The sequence below is a fragment of the Felis catus genome, chromosome B4 (genome assembly GCF_018350175.1).
Source record: "Felis catus isolate Fca126 chromosome B4, F.catus_Fca126_mat1.0, whole genome shotgun sequence".
Lineage (NCBI taxonomy): Eukaryota > Metazoa > Chordata > Mammalia > Carnivora > Felidae > Felis > Felis catus.
In genome coordinates this window covers 93,466,212-93,490,330 of record NC_058374.1, presented here as the reverse complement: position 1 = coordinate 93,490,330, position 24,119 = coordinate 93,466,212, and the positions used below count along the sequence as shown (strand labels likewise).

General features: G+C 40.5%; 1 long non-coding RNA gene across 1 annotated transcript; it reads left to right on the top strand.

The window, feature by feature from the left end:
* Positions 1-17,911: 17,911 nt before the first annotated feature.
* Positions 17,912-21,340, top strand: LOC123386640. Its single transcript, XR_006600855.1, has 3 exons — positions 17,912-18,023; positions 20,347-20,404; positions 21,175-21,340. It is a non-coding gene; the product is annotated as an uncharacterized LOC123386640 (long non-coding RNA).
* Positions 21,341-24,119: the final 2,779 nt, after the last annotated feature.

The following is a 24,119-nucleotide window of genomic DNA, read 5'->3' as shown; positions in this document are numbered from 1 at the left end:
TGATGTGGGGCTGGAACCCACAAACTGTGAGATCATGACGTGAGCCAAAGTTGGATGCTTAACTGAGCCACCCAGGTGCCTGGGGTTCTACTTCTAAAGAAGACAAGGGAATGGATGTTAGGTTGCAGCAATGGTCCCTATGACAGTATATAGACAGGGACTCAAGGATACACATGCTTCAGAGAAGAGCTCAAGGAAGAGCCCTGGACTAGCAGACAGATGCCCTGGGTCTTAGTCCTGCCTGTACTTTTTACCTACAACGCCTTAAACAAATTTCTTAGTTTCCTTGAAGGTTTAGTTCTTTCACTTTTAATGCTGATGTGACCATTGCTTTTTCTTTCTGCTTTCCAACTGTTGTTAACCGCAACTGAGGCAATGTATGTGAATGCGCATTTACAACTATAAAAGCATTGCATAAATGCAAGGCAGGTCGTGCCCTCAGCATGCCTGGGAGTTGTAATCAGAGAAGGTTAGAGTTAGCCGATCTCCCAATAAAATCACACCTAAAACCCTGAGCCAAGAAACAATCCCATCTTTATGTTGACTTCTCAACTCCTGATAATTCAATTTTCTAAGTTTAGACGGAAACTGGACTATTGTCTCATCAAACCACTAAATGATGCCAGCTACATGTACTGTAATTGTGATATGGGCAAAGAAGCTAATTTTCAGTGATAGCATCATGTCTGCTGAGCCATGTTTTAAGCAGAAGGCTTAGTCGCTATTGAGCACGGAATCAATTCTAGCCAGTAGAAGCAGAATGGAATGTATGGCAGGATAAAAATGGCTTATAGAATTTTTGGGGACAGGGAGCTGAAGAAATAGGCTGAGATTCCAGACAACTCCAAAGTCCCCATAGAATTGCCTGGCTTCTAATGCCATGATCAAGAAGCCATCGGTTAAGGCAGGAGTCTTTCTTGAGGTCCTGGGTCCACACTGCTGCAGCCTCAAGCAGATCCAACCTGATTCACACCAAAATGGTGCTTCACGCTATTTCTCATCCCACTTAACTCCATTCCAAAAACAGATCCCTCATGATCTGACTGGTGGATCCCCGATTAACCCAGAACCCTAGTTTCAAGAGTCTAAGAAATACAGTTTTTGCCTGTAAAACCTCTGCGAGAAGTGCATTGGAATACATGTCATATGTGTCGATTGTCAACCCATAGTATTTGTCAGAATGGGTTTTATATGTACCTATGAAATGGAACTTACTATTTGAGGTCCCCAAACACTGGCTACCTATCTTAGAAATGAAATGACTTCAGTGCAACATAATATAATTAGAGTAGAAGGAATTCATTTAACTCAAGTGTGTATTTAATGAAGAGGCAGAAAACATAGGAAACATTCACATACATACATCTTTAGCACGTCATTCTTAAGTTAAAACATTTGTACTAGCATTAAACCTAAGTTAGGCATGTGGATGGTTCATTAAGAATATTCTTCACTCATAAATATAAATTTCTGTTTACTTGTATTGATTAGGATTGGAATAACTTACTCATTTGAATGTATTTACACATCATGATGAAACCACAATAATTAAAGTTCCAGATGTGCATAGAGATGATCTAATGAAATTTTATTGACTAAGAGAGTTCCCAATAATTATCTTTCTGCTTGAACAGCTTAGCCAATAAAACATAGGGCATTCAAAAATAAGAATGGACTAGAGTCATAGAAAAATGACCACAGTTTTTAATGAATCTAAAAATATTGTGAAAAAAATAGGTATTCATTAGAGTGAGAAAATAGTTTTGCTGTTGTAGGTCAGACCAGCTTCTGAGAAGGGCAGATTCTCAATTAGATAATGTAGAACTTCTGTAATAAAACCATGACCTGTCACTGAATGATGAATTGGAGAAATAAAGATAGTCAACGGATGAAAGAATTAGACTGAGCTTTTTTTTCTTTTTCGAAAGTTTATTTATTTATTTTGAGAGAGAGAGAGAGAGAATGCGAGAGCGCACATGTGAAAGTGGGGGAGGGACAGAGAGAAGAAAAGAGAGAATCTCAAGTAGGCTCCACACTGTCAGCATGGAGCCCAATTCCAGGCTCGATCTCATGAACCATGAGATCATGACTTGATCCGAAATCAAGAGTCAGATACTTAACCAACTGAGCTACCCAGGCACCTCTCCTTTTTTTTTTTTTTAAGTTTATTTATTTATTTATTTTGAGAGAGAGAGATAGAGCATGAGCAGGGGAGGGGCAGAGAGAGAGGGAGAGAGAGAACCCCAAGCAGGTTCTAAGTTGTAAGTGCAGAGCCTGCCAATGGAGCTTGATCACACAAGTCTTTTGACCATGACTTGAGCTGAGACCAAGAGTCGATGGTGGCTTAACCCCCTGAACCACCCAGGCACCCCTACACTGACATTTCTAAAGACTGCTTAGGAGGGCTTGATGAGGAGGTAGGACAGAAGAGAAGCCTGGAGGGCAATGGAGCAATGAGAATATCCTTTTTTCTAAGCCTGTTTTGTTTTTCCCTAAGAGAGCAGTTCTCAAACTTTTTGGTCTCAAGTTCTTTTTAATTTTTTTTTTTTACATTTATTTATTTTTGAGAGACAGAGACAGACAGAGCACAAGTGGGGGAGGGGCAGAGATAGAAGGAGACACAGAATCCAAAGCAGGCTCCAGGCTCTGAATTGAGTCCCAATGTGCTACTCAAACTCACAAACTGTGAGATCATGACCTAAGCCGAAGCTGGATGCTTAACCGACTGAGCCACCCAGGCACCCCTCAAGTTCCTTTTAAATTCTTAGAAATTATTGAGGCCTCCGAAGAGCTTTTTGTTTATGTAAGCTATATCTGGTCAATATTTACCATATTCAAAATTAAAACTGAGAGATTTCAAACTATTTAAAATAACAATAATAACCCTATTACATGTTAGTATAAAGGTCAGTTACAATCTAAACCCTTATCAATGAACTTTTTGTACTCAGTTATATTAAAATCCATTGGTCTATCTTGTACTTTGAATGAATCTTTTATATGGTTTGATTTTGTAACATCATTCATCGGTCATTTGGAAAATATTAGTTCACTGAATAATGCAAATGTAGCAAAGTTGACACAATATATCATATATATCAAAAAATCACATTTGTTAATGTCATCATTGACATCATCAGAAAAGTCTGCGCATTGGGAAGCCGATTTTCACTTCCACGCTTCACATCCATAACTGATTTTCACTTTAACCTTGAATTCTATCAATGGCAACAAATACTGTTAGGTGTTTTCCTTGAAGTGACAGGTTCGTTTCATTCATTTTTTTGAGAAAATGCCTGGTAAATACCCGGGTCAGAATCATCATGAATTTTCTGTCAGTTGCTCTTTTATTTATTTATGCACTTTTTTTTTTCCAGTTGTTCTTTTAAATAAAAATGGTGGGGGCGCCTGGGTGGCGCAGTCAGTTAAGCGTCCGACTTCAGCCAGGTCACGATCTCGCGGTCCGTGAGTTCGAGCCCCGCGTCAGGCTCTGGGCTGATGGCTCAGAGCCTGGAGCCTGTTTCCGATTCTGTGTCTCCCTCTCTCTCTGCCCCTCCCCCGTTCATGCTCTGTCTCTCTCTGTCCCCAAAATAAATAAAAACGTTGAAAAAAAGAAAAAAAAATTGAAAAAAAAAAAAGGTGGTCCATGAAACAAAAAAGTGGCTTGTTCAGCCTTGAAAGTCAAACAATTGTACAAGTGCTTTTTCTAGAGACACTCATTGTACTTTGGTGTACAAAAGCACTTTATGTGTACTTCCCAGTTTACCACATGAACTGTACCCAGAAATCTAGATGTAAGAAACTGCTTCATGAAGGACGTTCTTAAGTGAAAGCAGCATTAATTTTTTGATGTGAATGCATGGTGGTGAAGAACACCATGACTGCTGGTACAATTACTGCCACTGCATTGATTCGTGCTAAGGTGCTGAAAGTTTTGTTTAGTGTCATTGCAAATATCAATAGAGTGGAAAAGATAAATAATACCTTAGTGTTGTCATGGAAATAAATTTGATTTCATAGATTCCCCAGAATACTTCTGCACTGGTATTTTAATTGATGGTTCCTAGTTAGGTCCCATACTGGGATCTGTGGTAATCACCATTGACAGGGCCATTTGGGTTTGCATTGAGGAAGCCGCCATCTTGTGTTGGCCCCAGTGCATGAAATATTGAAAAAATCTTAGATTATCATTTGTGTATCATTAACATCAATCATGAATTGCTACCCAAGGAGCAGTGGTCCAAACAAAACTCATCATTTTGGAAAGATTTTGTTAGTGTTTCCAAGGTTCTTCCTTGGTCCTCTTCTAATGGTACATACTTTTTCTGGGCCTTCTCATTCACACCCCAGCCTTCATGCTGTACACAGCTGACTTCTAGTCCTGTACTTCCCATCAGCTGGTTCTTCTGAGTTCTGAGTGAGCATTTCTGACCATTTCTCTGGCAATTTCCCTTGGGCATCTTCAGGTACTTCAAATCCAAAGTGCTCTGAAGTGAACATCTTTCTTCTCAAATCTATTGCCCCTTGTTTTTAGCTCCTCTCTTAGGTGCCTAAGCCAGAAACTTGCAAGTAAATCCTAGACTCTTCTTTTTCTCGGCTCCGTAACTAACCGATCCTTGGATCTTGTTGACTGTATTTTCTGTCTTTGGAATCATCCTGCTAAGCTGCAGCTCCATTGTGAATCCCTGGATAATGCTTCTGGTGCCCTAACTGATCTCTCTGTTTTAGATTTCCCCTACTATAATCTATCTCTTCTTACAGGTAGTAATATTTTCTTTTCCTAAAGCCAAAAATGACTATGTAACTCTTCTGCTGAAAATCTTTCATTGGCACCTTTAGGACAAAAGGAAAACTCACCATGGCATACAGGACCCTTTAATATCTTGTTTTGTCTCCTTCCAGCCTTATTTTTCTGCCATGACCTCTGTGTTCCTAGTCACAACATTCTGGTTAAGTACTTCAAAATACTGTACTCTTTCCTACGTTGGTAGTTTTGCTCACGCTGTTCCTTTGCAAAGAAGTTCTTTCGCTTTCATTTGCCTGGCTGTGTCACACTTATTCTTCAGTATTCAGCAGACACATCCCGATCATTCAGTTTATGCCCTCCAGTATATTCCCACGACCCCTCGCACATATCTCCAGAATAGTGCTTGCTACACTATATAGTTATCATTGATTTTCTTGCCTGTCTCCTCTGGGACACATCTGTTAGTACAGAATTTGTCATGTAACGTTTATCTCTTTCCCTGGTACCTTTCAAGGTGTTGAGCACACAGAGAAATTAAAAAAAAAATTGAACTAATTAAATCTGGTAAAATAATTTTTTAAAAAGGAATATAATTTTTACATCATATATTCTTAGAGGAGAGTTCTTTGTTTTTAATGTTTATTTATTTTTGAGAGACAGAGGGACAGAGTGCGAGCTGGGGAGGGGCAGAGAGAGAGGGAGACACAGAAGCTGAAGCAGGCTCCAGGCTCTGAACTGTCAGCACAGAGCCCGATGCAGGGCTCGAACTCGCAAACGGTGAGATCATGACCTGAGCTGAAGTCGGATGCTTAACGAACTGGGCCACCCAGGCACCCCAGAGGAGAGTTATCTATAATGATTCTATATAAGCATGATTAAAGAATTGGCAGAATAATGCTACATATTTATACAGTTTTTTTTTTTCTAAATTTGACTGGTTTTCAATTGATTTAATATACCTACTTCCTTTGTGGAAGCAACATCATGCAGTGGATAATAAGAGGTTCTTGATTTGAGATGGGGTCAGTAAGAAAATCACTTACCTTTGCACAAATATTCCCTTTTTCATGGGGATGTGCCAAAGTACTCCTGTGAAAAGTGATTTCCAGCTGCTTGAGGTAGGCTGGATACTGCAGGGTTTGGGTTGGGCAAATCTTCCCATTAAGCTGAATCCTAGAGAGAGAGAGGGGAATCTAGAAGCTGAAGAGAGTTTTTTTCTTTTGCATTTTTGGGAGACCCTGTTAAGTAGCCTTCTCCTGGAGATCAAGGCACTCATGATTGCCACGAACCCAGCTTTGGATTGATTTTCATCCCAGACTTTCTGAATTACGGCTGAACCGTAAGTGTCAAGAGGCAGAATTGGGAACCCCACCAGGGACTGGTTGATGTTGTGGCATCTTTGGGAAAGTTTCTTGGAGACTCATGAAATAAAGTAGGTATATGTCTTGAAACAGTCTCATTAGAAAATCTCATAATCCAATGTTTTCTCCTGTGAATTCTTAGAAACACACAAATTATTTCTTGAATGTGAAGAGTCTCCAACATTTCGCAGCTCGACGGTTAGAATTTCCTTTAGCCAAGTTAGATTTATCTACTGCAGACTCTTACTCAAAATTAAAGGCCTTTCATGTGAAGCAGAGGAGGATTTGGTCTCCACATACAATCTTTCTGACTTACCACAGGGAGGGCCCTGGTTGTGTTGACTATGGAAATCTTTTGATATTTCAGAAAACTTCTTACCAAAATCTTTTCTTTGGCCTATCCTTCTTCCTTCCTCTCTCTTTAAAAAAAGGTCTTATTCAGGTTGGTCCTTCTTTTCTTTATGCTTAGGGTCACAAGATGACTGAAATGTGTTTTACTCACAGCTTTATTTAGTTGAACACACTATCTTACTTAAAGCTACATCTTTTCCACAGTAAATATCCAATTTTACTCCAGGATTTTGAAAACAACGTTCCTCTCACTTTCAAAATTAGTAAAACTTACTCTTTCACCTTATGGTTTTCCATGCAGTACTGTACGTTCATTTCTGTTTAGGTCTGGGTGTAGTTACATACTCTACTTTCTCTACAGGAGAATCTCTAGCGTATATTCATTTTATCAGATGTGTTTCCTATGGTATTTCTGTGGTCGGTGTGATCGCTAAATGCAGAATAATGCTTCACCTGCCCGTACCTCTGTTAAATCATATTTCAACATCATTTTTGTGATTTTACCAAAATAGTTTTTACCTTACTCCCTAAATACAGATTTTGATTGCTGCATACATTTTGTTTTCTACGCTTACGCATCTAAATTTGTATAGTTTCTGTATATCGTGTGGTTTGTCTAACTATCTGAAACAGTGGGATCATAGAATTGTACCCAACAATGTGTCAAATAGTGTCACAAGAGAGAAATGCATGGAACTGGAGTCTCCCTGCATTTCACTGGGGTTATTGATTTAACAGTAATCTCATTAACTGTGCTACTTTCCACAGTGATCGCAAACATTACCTCATATTGCTAAGCACAGAAATTCTCCTTTGGAAATTAGTACAGATAATTTTCCAAAAGGACACAGTCACTGCAAAGTATGCTTTAGCTAGAAGCTAAAGCAAATAGAAACTACAAATGAACCAATATAAAAGAAAAAGAAAAGCATTTGCACAATAAGTCTTATGATGCACTTCGAGAAGAGCTGTATGACATTTCCTTTTGCTGTTATAACAGTATACTATTTGGTTGACCAGCTGGCCGGCCAGCCAGCCCCTAAAGACTTCATATCCTGTTTTCCAATTATAGGACTACAAATTAATACATCTCCAGTGTTGAGCAATGACATTTCGGATCATTTAACTAACTCCTTTGCACGAGTTACCTTCCTTTATCACCACCATAAAACAGAGACTGACGGCAGCATGTATAGTCACTGAGACGTGTGGTCTAATAAGCTGATGAGTCATGAACTCAATTCTTTCCTGTTGCCCAGCATTTCTAGCAAAGCTGAAAGGTTGACAAAAAAAATAAAATAAAATAAAATAAACCATATATTTTGTAAACAAAGAAATGTGATAGGTTAACTCTGACAATATTAAAGCTAGGATGAGAAATCACCTGTTCACCATATTTCACAATCAAGAACCACTGCATAATAATGAGGGTCAAATTTATGTAATCAGGTAGATTCATGACGTGCATTCACTGGCAAATACACTGAAAATTATCTGGAGCCATAAAAATTTGTGAAATTTTTTTCCTTAAAAAATTGCTGGGGCATCTGGGCAGCTCAGCTGATTAATGTCCAACTTCAGCTCAGGTCATGATCTCATGGTTGCGTTCGTGAATTCGAGCCCTGTATCCGGCTGGGAAGTTACGTTGGAGGGAATGGAACAAATGGATCATGTAAGCGATCAAGTATATGAGGACATATAAGGGTTTCACATAGACCCTGCAAAGTCCAATTTGATAGTTATTTGATTGGACTTTTACCTACTTCTGAAAAGCATCTTCAGAATTCAAGAGCAGTCTGAAGAGTATGAGAACAGTAAGACTAAGTGTCCCCGAAGCTGGCGAGGAAGTGACCGTGGCTCTGTGGTTTCTTTTAGTATCTCATGGAGCTCTAACCTGGCAGCTTCACATAAGGGTTCAAAGTTACCAACGTGTGGGTGACTTAGAGTAGTCAAACCTGTCCAAGTTTATGTCTGATCTATCCCATCCATCCTGTGACATAGGATGGGGTTTTTATTTTTAAATCTAGGATTTTCCTTCTCCTTCTCTCAAAGCGCCATGCAAATATTTATTGATCTCCCCAACATCTGACAGAAAGAATACCCCCCAAAATTTAAACATAAATAAATAGGGGCGCCTGGGTGACTCAGTCAGTTGAGCGTCTGACTTCGGCTCAGGTCATGATCTCACAGTTCTTGAGTTCTAGCCCTGCGCAGGGCTTGGTGCTGACAGCTCAGAGCCTGGAGCCTGCTTCAGATTCTGTGTCTCCCTCTCTCTCTCTCTGCCCCTCCCCGGCTCATGCTCTGTCCCCGTTTCTATCTCTCTCAAAAATAAATAAACATTGAAAAAAATTGAAAAAAGAGCTTTTCACCTTTTCATTTTCCAAGCACTGACTAGGACACACCTACATATTTTACTCTCCCTTGTTTAGCTTGGGGATACCGGCTTTCAGCAAAGTGTTAAGGCAGTTAGTGCTTGGGCCCCAAACAGTGTTCGTATTCTCAAGCTTAACACTGGGGAAGCTATTTTCCTTCTCGTAAACTGCTTTATCAAACATCCAAATGGTAAATTGTAAGAGGTGATATTCACCCTCCCGGCAATCCCAGTGCATGATAAAAAGCGAACGTTTATGTTTGAATTGGGGGCAATATCCTCATCCAAAGAAAGGCATTTTTGGGTAGTGGCATTCACGTTATCAAGGACAAAGGAGAGTTATTCCACTGTCTTCAATTATAGCACAAAGAAACTCTACTTGTGCATAAAATGGGTGTTGCTTTGGGTCCAAATGTTAAAATAAATCATTTAAAGATGCAAAAAATTGGAAGGTAGGCAAGTAAGTGCGGATATAGTTGCATAGAACTAGGTTGGAAAGGCTTGGTTTCAGTTTGTTGAAACAGGGAAAAGATTGAAAGAAAATTTGCCACTTTTTGCAATCACAGACAAGCTTTGTTCTTTTTTGCTCTATCTTTTTGCATTCGACCTTGAATGATTACAAGAATGGCTACAAAGCTTCTAAAAATTAAAGCTCATTTCACTACAAAGGAGGTTTTCTGCAGTAGCTTTAATGTCGAACTTAAATTGAACTAGATTCCAGACTGCAGACTGTGATTAACTTTCTTGGTGGTTTTTGTAAGTGAATTAATTTTGTTCCTCAATTTCTCTTCCAATTGTAGATATTTTCAATCTGTGGGTATAGTACGGAAGTAGAGACTGCTAATAAAAACTATTCCAAAATGTTTTCATAAAATTTTACTCGTTATAAGATACGATAATTAATATCACTGTGCATACTATATTGACATCGCTAAAGCATGCTTTCTCTTTTGTGTTTTTACACAGCTACCATTTGTTAACCAAAGTAAAATTATTTAGATTACCTAGGCAACCCTAAGCGATTATATGAATTATGTGCTAGTCAAACTATCACTGTGGTGGGGAGTTTAGGCACTATTTTCAGCCCTGGTTGTGTATCGCCAGATATGTAGCTGAAAAATGTGTACATGCACCATTTTGTCAATAAGAACAAAATGTATAGGTAACAGCGCGGGCTGAGTGTGACATAAATGTGAGTGACATTTAGCTCTGGGAAGGTATGTTGGAGAGAACAGAACAAATTGATCACGTAAGTGATCAAGTATACGAGGACATATAAGGGTTTCACATAGACCCTGCAAAGTCCAATTTGATAGTTATTGGATTGGACTTTTACCTACTTCTGAAAAGCATCTTCAGAATTCAAGAGCAGTCTGAAGAGTGCGAGAACAGTAAGACTAAGTGTCCCCGAAGCTGGCGAGGAAGTGACCGTGGCTCTGTGGTTTCTTTAAGTATCTCATGGAGCTCTAACCTGGCAGCTTCACATAAGGGTTCAAAGTTACCAACGTGTGGGTGACTTAGAGCAGTCAAACCCGTCCAAGTTTATGTCTGATCTATCCCATCCATCCTGTGACGTAGTACTTCCTTTTTTTTTTTTTAAATCTAGGATTTTCCTTCTCCTTCTCTCAAAGCGCCATGCAAGTATTTATTGATCTCCCCAACATCTGACAGAAAGGGTACCCCAAAAGATGTATTTTATACATTGCTAGTGAGTAGACAGGTGCGCTGGAAGGAAGTGCATGGTTCCTTGTACAGCAAGTCCTCAGTTCTGAGTGTCTTATGCTGCTGTCGATGTGATAACACAGGCCTTAGTGTGACAGCAGAGAGAGCCTGATTTCCCAGTCAGGGAGGTCTGGGTCTGCATTTCAGACCAACAACCCCTTAACTAACCCTGTGGCATCAGACACGTTAACTACAGTTTCTTTGTGTGTAAAAAAGGCATAGCAACACTAGCTTGTTGTAAACATTAAACATGCTGTGTGCAAAGTGTCGGGTGCTCAACAAACTCTCAACACTTAATAAAAGTTATAATAATTCTTTTATCTTTAATTTTATCTCTAATGTCACACGAAGAGAAAATGCCCACAAATTCTGGCCTGGGGCATTTGCTGTTTTCAGTAGACTTTCTCAGCTGCGTACGGATCACAGCCTTAAGTCAACTTGTTAAAAAGCCCTATGACAAGACATGACCATGAAAAAACTCTCCTTGTGTCTGGGATGTACTTGTTCGTCTGTGGCCAAGCTCTTAGCCAGATCTGCTTTTGCAAGATTTCTTTGAAAGTCCTGAAAGAAAGAATTCCTTCAGTGTTTTTCACTTGGTCACTTACATTTCACGTATTTCAGGAGTGAGCAGCATCTGGGATGAATATCTATTTATTTATACAGTTTAGTTTTCTTTCAAAGCCAACTGAGGACTCCCGCTGGCACTCTTCTGATGTGACTTGGCCCAGCCTGCCCGCTGATACCCCTGGGACCAGCCACTCCCTTTCACTGCTTTCTCTGGGGAAGCTGGCCCAGCTGGCCTCTGCTGGGCTCCCTGGGGTCAGGCCGCCGTCGGGTGCTCTCCTGCTCTCTCTGGTTTGTCCCTTCCGCCCGGCTCACTCCAGCTGCTTCCCATTCACTTCCTGGCTTCATAGCTTGGAGGGCTGGGGAATTCTTCCCTAGCGAGGCAGCGATCCGCATTCTGCACAGCTGGCAGCTTTCCTGCCAACTGTGAGTCTTCCTCTTGTAGCATCCGCACCTGTCTGCAGCTGAATCGCTTCTGGATGTGTCCACGGCAGACAGAGCTCAGAGTGCGCAGAACAAAGATGTCAGCCGAATTCCTGCCCTGGGCTGCAGGGGAGGCCACCAACTGCACACTTCATTCAGGGACGTGGAAATCGCCCCCTGCCCTGCTCCCCACCCCCAGCCTGGGGGGAGCACGCGCCGAGCAGATTTCCACTGTTCCTGTTCTGCCCACTCCCATTTCCCCAAATGAGAGCACTAAGGAAGATCAGCAGAGCATGGAATCAACTAACCAGGGTTAAATCATGGAAAACCCCCAGAGGTTCAGACAGGAAATAGGGGCCAAGCGTCGTTTCAGATAGTTGACAAAAAACCGGATTGGCTGCACATTCACCCCTGTGGATAAGTGGGCCTGGCCACTGCCTGATAGGATTGTTGTCCCTCTGTAGGCGTCCTCCGATGGCTTTCCACAGCGCCTAAAGTGCTAGTTCCTAGCCCAACTTCCTCTTTCCAGTAAAAGCAGGGTGTGGTGCAGCATTTTCCAGAGTGTTCTGTGGAACAATAATCCCCTGAGATGCTCCTTGAGGAAAGGTTTCCATGGTTGAATAACATTGTGCAACATCGTGTGCTGCAGCTTGCTCGAGAAGATTCGCGGAGCACATTTGTGTATTAGAGGCTCTCAGAAGTTCTGCTTTACCCAGAGGCTCGGAAAGTTACTGGACCACAGAATGCTTCTTTCAACTAACACCTAATAACAACCAGTAAAATTAATGTGCAATGGACATACTGTTCCTTAAACCGGCCAAGACACACCCGCCTCAGGACCTTTGTCCTTGCTGTTCCCTCTGCCCGGAAAGCTGTTTCTGTGGATATTCACATAACCAATCCCCCACTCTGTTCAGGTCTCTGCTTAAGAGATGTCCTTCAGGGGTTGCCTGGGTGGCTCAGTTGGTTAAACGTCCAGCTTCCGCTCAGGTCATGATCTTACAGTTCATGAGTTCAAGCCCCGCCTCGGGCTCTCTGCTGTCAGCACAGAGCCTGCTTTGGATCCTCTTTCCTGCTCTCTCTCTCTCTGCCCCTCCCCCACTTACATGCTCTGTCTCAAAAATAAATTCACATAAAAAAAGAGATGTCTTTCGGGACTATCCTATCTAAAGGAGCCTCTTCTTTCCCCCATCCATCTTTCTATTTATCCTCTTATCCCGCTTTATTACTTTTACTCAGCACTTACAACTCTCTGACATTGCAAATCATTTGTGTTATTGTATAAAAAGTTATTTATTTTCAATAAGCCCATCGTAACTAAAACGGAAGGTCCATGAGGCAGAGACATTGCCTTGCTCTCTGACTTATGTTCAGCTCTTCTCTTTATGTTCAGCATTCCTTCTCTTTTCTCTTGATGCGACCTTGAGCAAATCCCTTCATCGCTTAGACCTTTGATTTTTTTTTAAATATAAAACAAGGAGAAATAATACCCATCCTTCCTCTGCTATAGAAACATAAGGAGGCACAAACGAGAGCTTGGCTATGATGTTGCTTTGTAAACGGTCAGGGGCTGCTTAGCCCCTTCAGGCTGCTATAACAAAAATACCACTGACTGGAGGACTTATAACAACATCAGAAACTTATCTCTCACGGTTTTGGAAGCTGGGAAGTCCAAGATCAGGGCACCGACAGATCCTGGGTCTGGTGAGAGTCGCTTCCTGGTTCACTGATGGCTTTTTGCCATGTCCTCACATAACAGAAGTGTAGATGGCACATCTCTGGGGTCCCTTCTACAAGGGCACTGATCTCGTTCATGAAGGCTCCACCCTTAAGACCTAATCCCTTCCCATGGCCCCCACCTCCAAATACCATTCCACGGGGGTTAGGATTCAACATATGAATTTTGGAGGGACACATACATTCACACCACAGCAGAGGCTTAGCACATGCAGGTTGTCGTTATCAAAGACGAAATGCAGAAAAGGAAAGGGAAGTAAACCCCATGGTGGAGATTCTCTGGGAATGTGAGGATAGGTCCACTCTCTAGGGAGGGACAGAGTAGGACAAATGCAGAAGAGGTAGTATGATTTAGGGGGGAAAGACCCCCGAATATAGTCCAAATTGCAGGGAACTGGGAGGAATCCTTGAGAAGGTGGAAAGAAAGATGAACGAGTAGAGGCTGGTGAGCATTACTGCGCCTCTGACACTTAGTTGTTTTTTTTTTTTTTTTAAACAGTTTATTTAATCGGCATGAAAGCTCTATGGGGCAAGCGTTGTCTCGGTTTTATTTGTGAGGACACTCAGGCCGGGGAAGTTTCAGTACTGTACCCAAGGTCATGTAGGTAGTGAGAGCCCGGATCTCAATGCTGATCTGAGGCTGTGTGACGATACAGTCTTGGCTCCCACAGAGCCTGACGGGGTCTGCTCCTCGCTCTGTCGGGACGTGGCCCCGTGAGAGCGAGGGCAAGGTTAACTAGGGAACACCTGTTAGCCTCTTCCTCCCCATACACCTGCAAACACTGCGGAGACATCGGACCACCCACAGGAGGCAAGGGAAGGAAAAGGAAAGTAGGAAGTTGTTAAGATGTAGCACCAGTTCTGACTTCGTTGTGGCAGAAACGTGCATCTGTGCAGTAAAGGAAACTGTTGGGGCTGGGGAGTGTGGGGACTACTGCGAGCCTTGTTTACTTGTGTTATTTTCTGTTGCTAGGGCTGATTTCTTCTCATATCATGTTTCTCTTTATTTTTAAGTCATGTGTTGATATTACTGTTTGCATTAACTAGTTATCTGTGTATCTCCCTCTGAGTCAAACTAAAAACCATAAATGACTTCGGTAACAAATCTGGAAATTGAATCAATTGAACGAGATCTAATTTTCTTCTCTGCGTTACCAATGTTTGCCTGATGAGGATTTAAATCAACTTTGAAAAACCTTAATTTATTTGGGTGTTAAATTCAATCAAGGCAGCCCACCAATCCAGCTGTTAGGCCGACTGTATATAAGTCACTTGGACTGAAGATACTGGGAATTTTGCCCGTAAAATAGGGCACCATGGTGAGAAATCAAATCTTGACAAGCTTAGAATATAGGAGAGTTGAACAGTCTGGGATAAAATGAGCAAGATGAATGTGATTTCTAGCTCATAGAACTCACTTTCCTTATAAAAGTCTGGAGGGAAGTTTTGGCTACATGTATGAAGTGGTAAATCTAAGCAGTGATCAGGATAATTCAGCCCTAAAACCCTTTTCTCAAATTGATAAATGATGTTGAGAGGCGAGAAAGGGGATGGGGCAATGTTTTTCTCTCATGTTTTCTTTGAATAATGCTTTCAGTTTTCTCAGTTCACCTGAAAGGACACTGTGTGTGTGTGTGTGTGTGTGTGTGTGTGTGTGTGTGTGTGCTGAATGTATGTGTGAGAGGAAGACAGAGAGCATTCCAAGCTTTTCAAAGTTTCCCTCCTAGCTCTCTCTACTCGTCTGCACCCTGCTGTCTGTCAGGCCCTGTGAACCTCTCTGTTCTAGTCTGATGGTGCCGGGCACAGTGCAGTGAATGACTAGGGAGGGAAATGCTGACAGCAGACTCAGCGTTTGAATCTTGGCCTCACCACGTTCTTCTGGCCTTAGCACATTTTTTTTTAACCTCTCTGTCTCGGCTTCTTCATTTGCAAACAAAGATAGTAACAGTCCTTACATCTTAAGGTTGTGTTGAAATAAATTTCTAGGCCCAAGATGGAGCCGCTCCTGCCCAAGGTGCCACATCAGGAAACAGAAGCTTATGCAACTTTTGTGTCCCTGTGAATGTCTGTGCTTGACCAGAAACAGTATATTCAGTCAGCCAGCTCCAAATGTCGAGCCAGCTCTGGGCCTTCTCACCCCAAACAAGGTGGACTGTGGGGACCAAGACAATCAGATATTTTCTATTTTTCTCTTTCTTGTTCTTTATTCTTTATCTCATAAAAGTTTCTTGCCCTCCGCTCCATTTTGCAGGCCCAAAAGGAGACTGTCCACTTCACGGCATGTTAAATAATTTGTTTCACCTAAATGGTCTTTAATCATTTTTCTAAACAGTTTCATGAAGATTCTATAAGAGAATGCATGTGGAGCATCTGGTAACATGGTAAACACTCAGTAAATACCTGTCAGGTCATTTTTACTACGAACACGCTCTCCATTCTCCGTGAGGATATATGACTTTCTTGAGGAAAATAATTATTTTACTCATCTTGTGATCCTCATGATACCTTGTATATAGTAGGTGTATAATAACTGTCTACCTAAGGGAAGAGAATCCACATTTTAACAATACTCAGTGTGTTTCAATTGGCCCTTGGGCTTCTAGAAAATACGCCTGTTAGGATCAGCACCCTCACCTTGCAGGTGTTGTCAGGAGGCAGGTTGAGGGTTTGAATGCTACACTGCTCTAAAAATAAACTCACAGTATATTTCTCAATATCCTAGATGCCTAAACGTCATTTTATTTTTTGAACATGCATTAGTTAGGTTGGAACCTACTGTTCTGTGGTCTTTCCCAGGGGCCTGATTGTTACGGAGCTGGTAGGGGCCCCGGGTACATGGATAATTACTGTTGTGGAAACCAGACGACTGAAGTTTTCTACACAGCTTTGCTGAGAAAATAGTCATTTCTGTTTCCTCCCCGTTACATTCTTGCACTTGCTTTTACGTGAGGTGGTCAAACAGAGGCAGAGGGAACATTGACTAGGGGAGCCATCTCTATTATTATTAAGACCTTTGAAAGTCCTGTTGGGCATTTGCTAAGGAGAACTGCTTTAGAAACAGTATAATCACTCACTGTCCACGTGGGGCAAACAAATCTGTGGTCCTGCAGAGATCAGTTAGGTCCCACAGATCAAGCTAATGAACAGCATTTCATTGCAGAGGGATGACAAAAATGGACTCTTACTAAGAAACACTGTGAGGGGGGATCCTGGGTGGCTCAGTCTGTTAAGCGTGAACTTTGGCTCAGGTCATGATCTCCAGGTTCATAGGTTCCAGCCCCGTGTTGGGCTTTCTGCTGTCAGCACAGAGCCTGCTTTGAATCCTCTGTCTCCTTCTCTCTCTGACCCTCCACCGCTGTTCTCTCTTTCTCCCTCTCTGTCTCTCTCGTTCCCTCAAAATAAATAAACTTAAAAAAAAAAAAAAGCACGGTGAGGATAAAGCGTTATTAAAGTGAGTCGGAAGTTACCAAGCAGGGGTCAAGAAAGGATGGGGGTGTGGGCTTGATCATGGAAATACCGGCCCAGATGAATTAATTCTATCGGCGTTTGTTTATAATAATTGTGCTTAAATGTTTGAGTAATAACCACACCCCCAAATTATGTGAAAATTATGCTCCTTTCAATTGCATAAAACAGTTTACATGCCCATTATCAGCTGAGCCAAGGAAAACGTAATGATGTAAAAGCTAAGATCGTCATGAAACGTTTCCGTAAAAAAAAATGACTTTGGTTTTTCCTTGTTTGCTTGTCAATTTCAAAGGAATCACATTTCATTATATCATATAAATAAAGTATCCCAGAGGCACTGGCCCTTACTATTTCAGTAAGCTACCCTCTATTTGGAAATTTTCTGTGGCTTTCAGATAAATGTATTTCCTTCAGAAAAGCAATCCTCACAAAGGAACCTAAGTAGATAGAGCAGAGGCTGTTTCTAATGACACTCAGGAATTCTTGATGTTCTCCTGTGTGTGGCGATCCCTCCCTTATGAGAGGAGGATCAGAAGATGCAAAACCCTATGGTGTACGGAGCCACTTAAAAGAAATATGTCAAAAGCTCATTTTGTACGGTCCCACTTTGCAGCAGAATCCGATCCCATAGAAAGTGAAAAGGCCTGCTCTTCTGTGCTTGTAACTTGTCTTTGGAAGCCAGCCTTGACAAACCTCACAGATCAACACCCTCCCCACCCCCCCTTGAGCAAATGTGGAAAACCACTTGTTAGTTCCTCCCCTCTAAACACTCCTCCCTGTGGCTCCACTTTTTAAAACTCTTTTATTTTTGGTAGAAGTGAGGCTCACCAAGATCTAAAATAACACGAAACCTCCTGAGGTCTATTCCAGCACGAAGTGGGCCCAATATGAGAACTGGTGCATCATGTGTTTTAAGGCAGAGGAACGCTATTTTTTTTTAACACCAGAATTTCTCTCAGAAAGGGGTCTGCTTTCGCTTTGAAAAATACCCTGATAAGAGCGGGGAGAGGAGAAGAGAGCCCGGGAGGGGCTGGGGTGTGGGCGGAATGTTTCTGAGACAAAGGGAGCAAATGGGCAGGGACTTCCCAGCCGAGCGAAAGGGCTGCAGCCAATGGGAGGGCGGAAGTGGCTTGCATCTGTCCTGACGCTTTCTCTCCTCCCTCCCGCGCGAGAATCTTAGCTGAAGTTAACGAACTGGTTACACATTCAGTGTTAAGTCTTATTATTATTATTATTTTTGTAAACGCGTAAGAGCTGGGCGTGTATCCAGATCAGCAGAGTAGGTCAGAGTGAACTTGTGTGGACCCAAGGAGAGAAAAACCTCTGAGAATAAGTATTTAGGGATTTTTAAAGAAATTGTGGCGAGGCCTCTAGACATAGATCTAGATGGGTTTACTGAAATCTTTGAGGGGGTTACGAAGGGAGTAAGGTTGCCTTTTATGGTGTCTTGGTCACACCAGCTTCTTTACGTGCAGAGTCACTACTTTGTGATACTGTCTTCATTGGTGGGAGGCTGCTGTGTGTCTTAAGCTACTTCATGGGCAGGCACTTGGAAACATGATTCTATAAACACCGGGCGTTATAGTTGATTCTGCCGTCTTTGAACTGGCTAGACTTCAAAATGATGTTAATTTAAGAGGCTGGCTGATGGAAAATAAAGATTCTTTCATAGAATAACAAAGCACTGTAAGATCCTAGTCTTACAATTGATAAATATCCAACACCACCAGTTTTTCCAACAGCAATTCAAATCCTTAAAATCAGGGCCAGATAAGTTGGATACCTAATATTCCCATTACCCCAGGTTGTTAAGGTACAGGTGAAGAGGGGTCAATATATTTGACCCTCTGCCTATGTTCATCATATCTGTGCTAGGACCAAACCTAGAGTACCACTGTGTACATCAGAAACAAAAACACATTTGACAGTGTTTCACAGGGTATCTCAGAATTTGGGGGGCATACAAATTAGTGGCACATCACCTGAAGAAATGATTCAATCTCACCAGATACTTCCTCCGACTGGAATGCTCTGATCCAGAGTTTCAGATTGCATCACTTCCTGAGAGATGCCTTCCCTGACCACCCCTTACAAAGTACCCCCCTCCCCCACCCCCCAATATCACTCTGGCTTTTCTTCACAACACTTATTACCATCTGAAACAATCCATTCATTTTTTTTTTTTTAGACCTGGTTTTGGTCTGTCTGCCAACTATTCCAATATGAAGACCATGAAAGCAAGGAACTGACACTCTTGTTCATTGTTTCTCAAGCTCTAGGATGATGTCTGGCATCTTAGCAGAGCTCAGTAAATATTTGTTGAATCATCTGATGAATTTCACTCAGCCTTTAATCTGTACAGATTATCGAAATCCTCATAGGCCACTACAAATATAGTGTGGTTATTATTATAAAGGAAATACACACCGAAGGATTCTTTAGCTGGTGTTTTGATCTAATTCCTTTTTATTATCATCCTAATCTTGGATCATGTAAATGATGATCACATTATACCCATCAGGATACTTTGCAAGAAAAAAATTCAGAATTATAGCAGTAATTTGGCAGTAACTTCCCAGTGCAATTGGGAACTGATGCACTGAAAGTGAATCTAAAGATTCAATTAAATGATATAACAGTAGGGTTCAGTTTTCATATGGAGGGATGTTTTGATGTTCAATTTTAGCTTTAGGTTAATAGCATTGTTAGATTATATTCTTGGGTCATTAAAAGGATGAGTTCCCTTTTTTTTTAATATAAGAAAACATGCAGTGGTGGAAGCTAGATAGCAATACCTATTGATAAGATTTTTAATATTACTTTTGATTTCAAATTTATTCAAAAATGTAATTATGACTAGGGGATGTATAAATGTCTTCAAAATGAGAACAAATAACAAGAATGTTCTTTAGCTCTATATCATGGATAATTAAAAAAAGACAATTCAGGGTATAAATGCACTGTTTTGAGAGAATGGAACTATTTTTCTCCTTTGTACCTTATTGCTTTGATTTTTTTTTTTTGGAGGATCTTATTTATCATAAGTTGTCATAGGGGCCTTGTTTTATGATGTAACTAGACTTGTTAAACATAAAATTATTAATTTTATTCTATGTATATTATTTTCTCCATCCTCATATGAGAATAACAGCAGAAGCTCTGCTGAATTAACCTGAGTGCAGAAAAGAAAGTTCCAGAGAATTTTTCAAAATTTCATTTCCAGAATTGATGGGTGTGTATGCACTACTAGTAGAGTAAAGAAAGAAGTATTTTCAGGTGTTTACGTATGCACAAAGTGCTTTGGTTTTACCTCCAAAAAGCATTTTAGTTATCTATTTTTTGCATAACAAATTACCACAAAATTTAGTGGCTTGAAGCAACAATAGGCATTTATCTCTCACAATTTCTGGGAGGAATTAGGGAGAAGCTAAGGTTCTGCTGGGGAGTCTTTCATGAAGTTGAAGTCAAGATGTTGCCCAGGTTGCAGAAAGCTTGACTGGGGCTAGAGTCTGCTTCCAAGATGGCGGACTCCCATGGCTGGGGAATACGTGCTGCTTGTTGACAGGAAACCTTGTTTTCTCATAATGTATACTTCTCCATAGGACTGCTTGAGTGTCTTTACAACATGATGGGTGAATTCTCCTGGAGCCAATGATTCAAGTAAGCAATGTGGAAGTTGCTATGTTTTCTGTGACCTAACCTCAGAAGTCACACTATCACTTCCATCATGTTCTACTAGTCACACAAACTGACCTTCATACAATGTGGGAAGTGACTGACTACGTGAGGGCATAAATACCAGGAGATAAGAATCATTGGGATCATCTTGGATGCTAAGGATAACAGTGAGAAATCACAAGGTTATTTTAAAATCTACCACTGTTATGAATTTTGAATTGATTACCAATGTTCACTAAAAACTGCTTTGAAAATTATGGAGTGGTGGTGCAGAAATGGAAATAGCATTTAACAAGAAGGCTGGATAAGTGTATAAATAACATTTCCCCCCCCTATATTATGAATAGTGCGTATCATCACATTGGATAAAGCAAATAAGTAAATACTGTCAAATCTGCTTCATAAGATCATAAACCTTTTGGTGGGAAATGAGATCAGATAATTGAAAAGAAAGAGAAAACGGAGAAGGGAAAGGTCGGAAAACGAGGATCTACAGAAAGAAAAAAGTAGTGGCAAAACAAAAGAGAAGGGAAAGGGGATAACAGGGATGAGAAAAGAAACAGGAGCGATAATAACATAAGATATAGAAGACAAAGATGTGGAAATAAGAAGCAAAAGGAGTGTAGGAAAAAGAGATGATTTGCACAAAAGAGAGAAGAAGGGAGAAAAGATCATGAGAACAGGAGAGAGTTTAAAAAGAAAACAAAAAGTAGAGATGAGCCTTTTCATTCCTTTCCTCTACCTGTGTTTAGATCCTTCACCACCTCAGAACAGGACCAGGGACTTGCAGCCTCTGACTTGGTTTGCTCCCTGTGTTTCCGAGCTCTTCTGGGAAGGACCTGGTTTTCAGCTTGTTGTCCGGACTGGATTGGCTAAGCGCTTCTGGAGAGAAGAGTTGAATAAATATTTTATTTAATATCCAACTTGTTCTTCTTAAGGACACACTATCTTGCTGGATAACATTTTTCTAAAAGTATTGAAAAATGTGATTTATCTGGAAAAAAAAGCAGACATAAGCAAATAATTTTCTGGGAGATTTTGGTTCTGTAAAAAGCTATGCCATACTTCTTTTGGTTCCCTTTGTGTTTCTGCAGATTAATATAGTTCATTTTTTTTTTTCATTTTGGGTTTTTGATTTGGGGTTTACTTTAGTTCAGTTTCCTGATTCAGTTCATGTTTCTGTGATTAAAGTAAAATGGTGGTTAAAAAAGTATTCAAATGGCTGGTTTCCTTAGCTAAGACTTTTTTTTTTTTAAACAAGACTACATAATTTGTCTTTCAATAATGTTTAACTTACAGATTTAAGGGAAATTTGGAAAGCAATTTTCATATATTGAAATATAAGATGAGCACACTGATATCTGCTTTTTTCATACATTCTAGTGTACTTTCTCACGTACAAGTTAACTCACGAAGGTAAAGGCTTATACACGAATTCAAAGTGTGGGGTTTTTTCCTCTACCTTTTCCATTTCACTGATCTTTGTTTGTTTGTTTTGTTTGAGTCTGTGTTTGTAGGTGAATATAAGTGAGCTGAGGACAGTTAATTAACAAGCATTTATTGGATAGCCATTATGTACATAATGAATAAAAAATGTACAGCATCTGGGGTGAAAAAAGAGAGAAAACAAGATATAGTCATGGTTCCTGGGAAACAGAATGTAAATAGGTAGAAACAAAGTGAGTGAGAAGAAACACAAAATGATATAAGAAGTGTGCAATAATTTAGAACATATTAAATGTGGGGTGCCTGGGTGGCTCAGTCGGTTAAGCGTCCGATTTCGGCTCAGGTCATGATCTCACAGTTTGTGGGTTTGAGCCCCACGTGGGGCTCTGCGCTGACAGCTCGGAGCCTGGAGTCTGCTTCAGATTCTGTGTCTGTCTCTCTGCCCCTCCCCCACTCACGCTCTGTCTCTCTCTCTTAAAAATAAACATTAAAAACAAAAACAAAAAACAACAAAAACCCCAGAAACAAAGAAAAAGAACATATGTCACCAATGGAGACACCAATGTGTCACCAATGTGTCACCAATAGGAGAATACAGAGTGAATGATCCAAGCAGAACTGGGCCGGTCTTAGAAAACTGCCTTCAGTTGGTGAATGTTGAACCAAAATTTGAAATTGGGTTTAGACGAGGATTAATGGAGAGGAGTGAGATTGATTTCTTTGGGGTTGTGCGAAGTATGGGTGCCGGGGTGAGTACAAGGGGATTCCCAGTAAAGGTGAACACATATCTCTAGTGACTTGGGAAAGGATTTAAAGAAGTGAATCTGGAAAGATAAATTTAAATGCACAATCTGTGACCCAAATTTTTTCAACGAATCCTTTCAAAATGTTACAGAAGGCTTGTTGTTTGAGAAGAACTGTGTATTTGTTCTGTATGAAGCAGCTTGAAATGATGATAATGGATAGCAGAGCTTAAATATATGATAAGTAGCAAATGTATACATATTTATTATCATATACTTAACAAATGAGTGTAAAATATGAATGTCTTATTTCTCTAAGCTGAAGAGTAATTGAAATAACATGGACACTTTCGGACGATATGTATTTCTCGGATGTGCAGATGTACATATAAAAGGCTGCTGTGATGAGTTCTTGACTAGGAGTCTGTAGACTGGATTTCAGATCTCCGCTTTATTTATTAATACTTCTGTAACTTGGATAACTTGCTTAAATATGTTGAAAGTCAATGTTACAGTGTTCTGTGAGGATCAAATAAGATAATGTATGTGAAATTACCTGGCATATGGTGGGCACTCAATGTGTTTTTATTTCTTTACTGTTTTCTTTAAGAAGCAATGGGTCTTTTCGGAGAAAGTTGCTTACAGCTTTCCCAACCCTTGCAGGGTGGGAACATAGATGAATGTGGAACATGCTTTGATTCATATTTTAAGTAAAGGGTGAAGCATGTCTTTTATATTTTTAATGGAAGGAGTCAGGAAACTCTATACCTCTAAACTTCAGCCAGTTTTCTGGAAATGGGTCTGGGTGAAAATAGACCCACTTGTAGCCAATCAAAAGGACTGGCCTTTATTGCACAGAGCAAACATTTACAAAAGTAGCTTTTTGCCTCCTCATTGAGCTTAATTTACTGTAGAAAATTTGGAAAATCCAGAATGTAAGGAGCATCTGTAATCTCATTAGTTACAGAGAACCATTGGCGTATTTCCTTCAATCTCTTTTATACAACATAAACCTCAATTGGAATCAACTGTACGTATCTTTTGTAGCCTGATTGTTTTCATCTTACACTGTATAGAAAGCATATTCTTAGGTCATTACACAGAAGATTTTTCTGAAAACATACTTTTGAATGGTTATGTAGTATAACCTACAGTATGGTTCTACCTATAATTTATCTAATTATTCCCTATTTTTAAAGCTGTTTAGGATATCTACCATAATACATATCACTGCAATGATTATCAGTATACCTAAATCTCTGATTATTTCTTTGAAATAGATTTCAAGAAATGGAATTATTACATCACAAAGTATAAACACCTTAAGCCTCTTAACTCACAGTGAGCATCGTCCTATGGAAAGGTTGTACCAATTTTATGCTCCTCTTACCAGTGTGTGACACTCAGCATTTCCCAGAACCCTTGCTGCAGAGCATTTCTACAAAGACTTCCTTCACAAGTGGTTGCCATGTCCATCTGTGCTGATTAATTTCTGGAAACCTTTGTTA